We start from the raw sequence: 8429 nt of genomic DNA, 5'->3' as shown, positions 1-8429 counted from the left end.
GTTTAATTTAAGAGTGTTTATGAAACTTTTCAATCGTATTTTTAAACAAAATTTAACTGTTTTCTTTTGAAACCAATGGTAATAGTATTTTTTTAACCTTTTTAAATTGTAAAAGAACATTTTTTTTAAGTTTTGAAAGCTTAAAGAATATATTTGAGAGAGTTTTTATCCAAATAAATTATCCAATAATTTTAACTAGTGACAGAAAGAAATGGTATCGATTCCCACCCTTCTAAATTTCATAAATATTTTAGTTCATTTTCTAAACAAGTAATTTTGAATTTTTGTATTTAATAACTTTGAGCAGGGAAGAAATGGGTCCCTTCCCATTATTATTTTTCTTAACATACAAGGGAAATTGAGTGGAAGTTCACCAATGAGTAAAAGACAACAAAACCTCCAATTTATCTCACCACCATGCATGAATTACACTTGGAATAAATAAGTTAAAAGAAAAATAATATTCATAATATATCTTAGATATGAAAAACCTCACAGAAATTAAACAATATATATTATTAGCTGTGGTCTTTTTATTAGAAAAAGAAAAGAAAAACTATTACAAATTAATTAAGTAGCTGGTGAAGGAGGAGGAGGAGGATTAAGATACCCACTTCTTGTATTAGTATTTGGCCCTGGATCTGCATAATCCATTATTTCAATCATCATTTTTCTTGATTTTCCACCAATTCCCTGCTAAGTTAACACAATAATCAAATTATTATTATTCCAAAATTTTAAAACAAAAACATACCCTTTTATCAACTGTTGAAAAAGAAAATCACACCTTGAGTGATGGACTAATTCTAACATTGCTTCCATGTCCCAAAGATTCAATCATTTCCACTTTTAATCCTTGAGAAAAAAAATTAAAAATAAACGATGTGAGCTCAGGAGACGAATATATATATAGAAATATACATGAAAAAAGGATTAGAAAATAAATAGAAGAAGAAGTTTGAGTACCATGAGTGAAAGAAAGAAGAAGAAAACATGAAAGGAGAAGAAGAGTTGAGAAAAGTTTAGGGTGAACCATAATCTTTCTCTCTCTACCAAACTTTTTTGTTACTTTGAGACAGAAAGAGAGAGAGAGAGAGAGGGTTTTGTAGTTATCAAGGAAAGGAAAAGGAAATTATGGGAAAGGCTTCAGATCCAAAGAAATTTATTGCACAATTGTAAAGCACTAAGGCATTGAGGGGATAAGATTTTTCTTACAGGAAAATGAAGTCCACTATATACTTTCTTCCTTTTATTTATTTTTGTATTCAACTTTTGATAATTAAAGGTAGAGGCATCCATCGGTCGTAATCAGTTTTTCAATTAAACTAACACAAGTTTATAAATGATCGAGTCAAAATCGTGTGAAGGAGAACCGTTTATCGATCTGAGTTGATTTAATTTTCTGAATATTTTACAATATTGTCATCTTTTGAATTTTTTTCAAATTCACCGACTAAACTCTTTCTAATTTTATACTGACTACCTTCGTTTTGGTATTTCAATTCGATTTTTCAGTCTATTATAATTAATTCTAATCATATTGGTGAATTTAGATTTGATAAATAAGCCAAAAGTCATAAAAAAAAAGTAAAGATATATTTGAAATAAGGTGAACTTAGGTTAAATAAGTTTAAATACAGACTAATCATTCATCCAATTAGATTTAGTTCTAAATATTTATTTATGATACGAACAAAATTAATTTTATCTTGATTTCACAATCGATTGTTCCATATACTATTATAACTTCTCGTATCTTCTCTATCTAAATTTGATCGTCAATGATATACATATATTTACACTTTTTGAAATGTAGTGTATATAGTTGAAGACATATGCTGCTCTAAAAATTGGATTATCAAATGGTTTTATATTATATGTTTGACATTGTGAGTTCTCTTTGGTGAAAGTGCCAAAGTCAAATGAGAGAGATTATTAAATCTAACACTTAATTAGATTACTTTAATTGCCATATGGTGTCACACTCTTTGAGGCTTAATTTTTACTTTTTTCCCCTCTACTAAAATAAATAGTTTAATAAGAGCTTGAAAGTTTACTTAAGATACACAAAATGGGAATTTCGAGGGAAGACAATCGTGTTGTTAATATATATATATATATATATATATATATATATATATATATATATATATATATATATTTATGTTCATATTTTATTTTCATATACTGTCGGTATACTTTTAATTTTTATTTATATATAACTCATTAATGGTAGGGTATTGAATGATTATCGTGAAAATAAGCTTAACAATAACTAACATAACTCTCTATTTTAGATTAGAGATGGAAAGTTTGATTTTCATAATTTTTATATTAGTTGAATTTAAAAAAAAATGAATGTCTATTTTATATATGAAACTTTCTTTTAATCTCCAAAAGAGTAAGAAAATTGATATGAAAATTTACGTGGTTTGTTGGATGTGTTGATATCTATAGAGGAAGAGCAATTTATTGTTATTCGTCTCTAAATTTGGAACTATTTTATTGTGTCGTGGAAAGTTGAAATCATTGCTTTGAAACAAAATTGGCACGATCGTCTATGATATAAATCGTTCTTGTCGATTGCTCTCCACAAGGCTAACATAGTATCGACCTTCAAATGTGCACTCGTTAGATGGAGGATTGGAATAATCTAATGGAGAGAAAAAAATGTTCAAAATCGGAATAGGCAGAGATGAAAAGGTAATTGATAAATCGGGCACAGTTCATTGCTTCTTGAAGAAGAAGATCATGATGAAGAAAAAAACATTTTTGTTTTATGGATAAAGATCTAAAAAATAAAAAGCACACAATTAACCCTAAAATGTATTTTAATCCAAAAAGTTAAAGCTTCAACAGTTGGAAAAATAAACAAAAAGAAAACTTTTCTTTGCCCAAACCCCGAATAGGACAAATAAAAACGTGTGTTGGAAAAGACCCCTTTATTTCCACTATTGTAAATCTCCACAAGTGCTCTTGTATTTATACCAACTTGGGACAAATGAAAAGGAAAACTCACCACCACGTATCTTTGTGAGCCTTAGACTTAGGAGGTGTTTGAAGGATGGAAAGAAAAAGGGAAAGAGGGAGGATTATAAAATGAAAATGTTTATTACCCACATTATTTATAATCTTTGTTTGGAGGAAGGATAATGACAAAAAAATTGTATTTTCTTCATTTGTGTAAAAAAAAATTGTACGAAAAAAGCTAAATTATTATTTTTTCATGCGTATGAAATTCTTGTTTTTATTCGTGAACTCAATACATAATGAAAAAAGTGCTAATATTTTTTCGTACCATAAAGCCTTTACAACAAAAAAGTTATATTCAAATTCATTTTTTTAGTTAAGTTGTATTGCAATCCAAATACACCAAAATTTTGTTTTTTTTTGTTTTTGTTGATTTGTATAAATACTTTTTTTTATTTGTAACGTACACAGTACACATTTAAACGTGAAAGAAGTTTTTTTTGTTCAATTGTATAATAGCTTTTTTTCTTATTTTTTTACCTTAAATCTAATACACAAAACAAACTGTATTTTTTTTTTTTTTTTTGCTTTGTGTAAAATATGTTTTTGGAATTTGTACAATTATTCTAATTCACAAAACATTTGTATTATTTATTTTTTCATTTGTCCTTAATTTGTAGTTCAATTTGGTCTATAAATCCAATACATTAACAAAATATGCTCTTTTTTCTTTATTTTTTGTTGCATTATTTTCAAAGGACTGGAAAAAGAAATAAGTGGGGAGGATTATATGGGATGGATTGTGACAAAAAAGAAAAAATATTATTTCTTTTTTCCTTTTCTTTTTTAATTTGTACTATTATATTTTTTTTATAAAAAATTGTATAATAAATCCAATATACAAATATTTGTATTTTTAATTTACTAAAATTTAAATTTTTTTATTGAAAAACACGTTTCATTAATTTTCATAAATACAATGTCAATTTTGAGCGTTTTGTACACAATCTTTCTACGTCAATAAATTAATTGATGTGTTACGTGCGAAAGAAATTATATCTATTTTTTTAAAATTGATGTTGCAAGTGCAATATTGGAAAATTGCATATCGTTAATAATTGATTTAAACAAACGAAGATGAACATAATAGCATTGAAACGAAATAAAATATGATTTTTTAAAATTTGGAATGCAATTAAACGGTGATGTCAATTACGTTGTACATCGAGATAATGCAAAATAATAAAAAAAAACAATGAAAACTAAAATAAGAATGGACAATCATTTGATTGAATATTTATGGTTTTGTGAAATTAAAATTAATTAAATAGTTATGAGTTATTTATGAGTTGTATATTTAATTAGTCATTGGGTTTGGATTTTTAGTGTTGATGAATTTAAATTTAGTTAAATATTTGTGGGTGTCTGTTTAATTGAATTAAATAGTGAAACATAGTGAAATTTTATTAGAAATTTGATAATTCTATGTATATGTGGATATATATATAATTATTATGAAAAAATGAAAAGATAATTATATTTCTTAAAATATAATTATTAAGAAAAATATATTTATATTTTGGAAAAAAGAGAAAAGTTTGATGTGATTGTTTTTAGGAGAGAAATAGGAGGATTGAGAGAACGAAAGAGGGACCCCTTAATCCTTACCTCCAAAACATGATATAGTCGTTTCCTTTTCCCTTTCCCTTTCCTATCCCTTCCCCAAAAACGTGTTTGGAGAAGATTTATTATTGGTAGTGTTATATGATAACATATGTTTGGAAGAAAGATTATGAATAGCAGTGTTATAATAGTATGTGTTTGAAGGAATAATTATAATAGGTTGTATTATGATAATATTTGTTTGAGGAAGCATTATGAAAATTATTTATTATAAAAAAAATCGTATTCTAAATCCAATACACAAATATTCGTATATTTAATTTACCAAATTGTCATTTTTCTATAAAACAAGTTACATTAGTTTTCTTAAATATAAGGTCTATTTTCAATGTTTTTTATGCAAGCGTTTCGTGCCAGTAAAATATTGTTATTATTTTAAATTCGTATTCTAACTCCAATACTCAAATTATATATATTTAATTTACCAAATCATATTAGTTTTTATAAAACAATTTTCAGTAATTTCTTTAAATACGACTTCCATTTTAAACTTTTTTTTATGTGCCATTAAATTGTTAATTTTTTTAAAATTCATATTATATTTTTGTTTTTTAATTGATATTCTAAATGCAATACACAAATTGCATGATTGATTTAAATCAAATACTTGCACTATAATTTCATTTAAATGAAACGATGTACGAATAACAAAATAGTTTATGGAAATGGAGTTATAAACTGAAGTTAATTACATGGAACACAATGCAGAGCAAAAATTATTATTATTAATAATAAATTCATATTCCAACTTCAATACACAAATTTTATATATTTAACTTACCAAATTACCATAGTTTTCATAAAATAATTTGTAGTAATTTCTTTAAATACGACATCTATTTTCAATCATTTTTACATAATTGTTAGGTGCGATTAAATTATTTATTTATTTTTTAAAAAGATCATATTCTAAATCCAATATAAAAATTTCGTATATTTCATTTACCAAATGGTCGTAGTTTTTGTAAAATAATTTGTAGTAATTTCTTTAAATACGACATCCATTTTCAACATTTTTTACGTAATCGTTAGTTGATTAAATTGTTAATTTTTTTGAATTTCATATTCTAAATCCAATACACAAATTTCGTAATTTAATTTATTAAATCATCATAGTTTTTGTAATGCAGAAGCAAAAAGAAAATACAGGTCAAGGGGTGTAATCATAATAAATGACCTAATTCAAGAGTAAAAGAATAAATTAAAATTTTAAATTAAACCAAATTAAAAACAAGTTGTATTTTTTAAATAAAAAGATTAAAATTAACAAAAACTCGTAAGTATAAAAATGATAAATGAGGAAAAAATGAATTAAATAATATTTAAACTTAAAATAATTAATTATAAATAAGGAAGGATTGAAGAAAGAAGAATGAAGGAATAAGAAAGGATTGAGTAAGGAATAAGAAAGGACGGAGGAAATTGGAAAAGAGTTATCAAACAAGAACTCTTTCTCCCGTGACCTTTACCATTCCCCAAACACACCCCACACCCTTAAGGTATATGTGAGCCATTCTCCACATTTATTATTATATAAGAATATAATTTTTATTATAGAACAAGTACGCTTTTAGAATTAGAGAGTTTACATAACACACTTCTATATTTAAAATTTTAAATAATATAAAAATGACAAATATGAATACAACTTAGATCGTTTGAATTTCACTCTAGGTCATTTAAACACTCCTATATCATTTTATATATGGAAGATATTTTAATTTTAAAAAGATAATACATAGGTACATGTTCTTTATTAAAATAATTTAGTGTACCTAATGATTCTGGTTGCCTAACTCTAGATAACTATGACACAATCATGAAAATATATATGGAAAAGCAGTCTTTAAGAAGGCTATTGGTAGAATAAAATCTAACTTTAATGTTTGATTGGGCATTGCTAATATTAATTTGTATTTATAATAGAAGAGTATAGGCAATTAATCTAATGATCTATTTAATTAAAAATGAGATAACTTTTGAAAAAGAAATTTAAAATATTAGCGTGGAGATCTTATCTTAGGGCAAATATTCATTGACAAAACTTCATCTTGATTTGACTCAATCAAGCTCTTTCCTATGGTGGTGGGTTTAGATTTGAGAACAAAATTATTTGACACATAAGTTGGAGTGTGATCTAGTCCCAACATGATAAGATGATGTTCATCAATTATGCATAAGTGAGAATAATAACTATTTTAAGTGACGCGAAAAATAATTTTTTTTAAAAACAGTTCATGGCACATATTTTCTCCATACTCCAAATATAACAAAATTAGTAATATCAAATGACTATCATAGTGTTATCAACTTTTAAATTTGCTATTTTTTTAATTTAAAAAATGTAATGACATGAGCCTTTTTTTAGTGTTTTTTCAATATATTTCTTTTTGTTAATTTATTTTCTTTGTGATTAATAAGTACGACCTAATTTTATCAATATGAAACTAAAAATAAAAATAAAAATACATATAATTTTATCAATTTCATTTGTATACCAAGATGGAAAAAAAATAGTTTGGCTAACAGAAGAAATGATTTTATATATTTTTCTAAACGTTACGACCAAAAAAGTTACCAAAACTTTGTACGAAGATTTTAAAGAAACATCTTCGGTACATTTGAACTTGTATTTATGTCTATGTAGTTTGATCTCAAGTATTTGATTTTTTAATTTATGTACAATTGGTTTGAGAAAGTATTTACAAAAAATAAAAACGTCTCAATTTATTGAGTTTTCAAAGTGGGCTTTGTGGGGCTTGGTCTTGGTTTGTTCATGAATTTGGTTCTCATGTCCAATTTAATTGGATCTTGGGTTTAATTCGTTTTTGAGCTAAATTAAGCATATATTTTGAGTCTTACGCTCACAATTAGACTTTGACCTAAATAATACTATTAAATTAAGTTAAAATATTTTATTTGATCCGTCAGTCAAAGTAAAAAAGGTGGCATCATCAGAATTTGTCAACTAATGTCTTTTGTTTCAATTTTGGACATAAGTCAACTTTTAATTAGTCTCAAATTTCATAATCTGTAATTAATTTGAGAAATGACACGACAATACGTGATTCATCCCAAATTTATCATTCAACAACTTATTTTGAATTTTTTAAAAGCAAAAACATACTATCCTATATGCTTTTAGTTTTTCAATTTTTTTTAGAAAAGGAAACTAAAATCAATTACCAAATATGTTTTTGGCTTTTTGTTTTTTCTTTGAAACAAAAAACCAAAAATAAATACCAACATCTATTGAATTAGAAAAACTAAGAATAAAATAAGAAAAATGATGTGAGAAAATGAGTTATTATAATCTTAGGTTATTATAGGTTTCAGTGTAATATAAAGTTTGTATTTGGATTGTAGATTATATTAGCGTGTATTATAAAGATATGTGTTTAAAGTGTAAACTAGTTAAGTTTGAGAGAAAACTAATAATCAATCATAGCAAAAGAAAGTATGAATGTTAATAAGTAAATAAAGTAGCAAATTATGATTTTGAAATGATGTTGTAGTTAATTAGTTAGGGATTATAAAATAATATTTATCGTAACAAAGATGATTAACTATCAACTTCATCATCTTCCACGATTTCACTTTCCGTTTTTTTAATGAGCTCTCATGAGTTTGTGATGGGTTTTGACCATCTCGATCTACTAGCCTTTTGAGCTACAGACTGCTCATGGTGGATTTAGGGTAGATAATCTCTCCACCAATCGTAGATCTTTATCTTCAGACTCTCTTATCCCTTCATTGATTGGATCCCTTCCCTTTGG

At 25.4% G+C, this 8429-nt stretch overlaps 1 long non-coding RNA gene across 1 annotated transcript; it reads right to left on the bottom strand.

Moving 5' to 3' along the window:
- Positions 1–377: 377 nt before the first annotated feature.
- On the bottom strand, positions 378–1193 carry LOC105435606. Its single transcript, XR_969658.2, has 3 exons — positions 967–1193; positions 788–855; positions 378–693 (listed from the first exon to the last, which is right to left on the bottom strand). It is a non-coding gene; the product is annotated as an uncharacterized LOC105435606 (long non-coding RNA).
- Positions 1194–8429: the final 7236 nt, after the last annotated feature.

Source organism: Cucumis sativus, chromosome 5 (genome assembly GCF_000004075.3).
Source record: "Cucumis sativus cultivar 9930 chromosome 5, Cucumber_9930_V3, whole genome shotgun sequence".
Taxonomy (NCBI): Eukaryota; Viridiplantae; Streptophyta; class Magnoliopsida; order Cucurbitales; family Cucurbitaceae; genus Cucumis; species Cucumis sativus.
Note: the sequence above shows the minus strand (reverse complement) of the source record. Positions and strands in the feature narration are given on the sequence as shown.